This window comes from Chaetura pelagica, unplaced genomic scaffold (assembly GCF_000747805.2).
Source record: "Chaetura pelagica isolate M959 unplaced genomic scaffold, ChaPel_1.0 scaffold420, whole genome shotgun sequence".
Lineage (NCBI taxonomy): Eukaryota > Metazoa > Chordata > Aves > Apodiformes > Apodidae > Chaetura > Chaetura pelagica.
The window spans coordinates 2,888,604-2,889,263 of NW_009951919.1; positions in this window are offsets into that span (position 1 = coordinate 2,888,604).

A 660-nucleotide genomic window follows, 5' to 3' on the forward strand; every position below is an offset into this window, starting at 1 on the left:
TGTCTGTGTTGCTGAAATGTGCTATATTCCAGGCTCTCACCAAAAGCTGCTTCTGTGGCACGTCCATGTATTCGTACAGTCAGGGTGCTCTGAGACTCTGCCAGCTACAAATGGTGTTTCACTTGCAGCTCTGACAAGGAATCATTTTCACAGAGAAGGGAAGAGTGGCCCTGCCTGGAGCTCCTGCCTCTCTCCTGCATCTATAAATAGCAGCTCATCAGCTCACCTCCTCTGAGCTCATCATGCTCCTGCCTGCACTGCCTGCCTGGCTGTGGGAGCTGTGGCTGTGACGCAGATCTCCGCTATCAGATTCCCTGGGCAGGGAGATTCCCCACACATTATATGGCATCGGGAAGCTATTAAGCTACTTAGGTTTCTATCACCTAAGCTGCTTAGCTTTCCATCACCAGAAGTGATATGCTGCTGAAGAACTTGACATTTGAAGCAATGTAATTACAATTTAAGGTCTTACAGCTCCAAACCACTTACGTTAACAGAGAGAGTCTTTGACGACAAGGCTGAGTGAAAATGAAGTGTCAAAATCCCAGACAAATGCCACACACAGAAACAATGACAAACATAAAGCCATGACCAGGTAGGAGTGCAACATTTAACTGATCCTCTTGCAAAATTCCCTACAACCTAAGCTACCAGGGATCA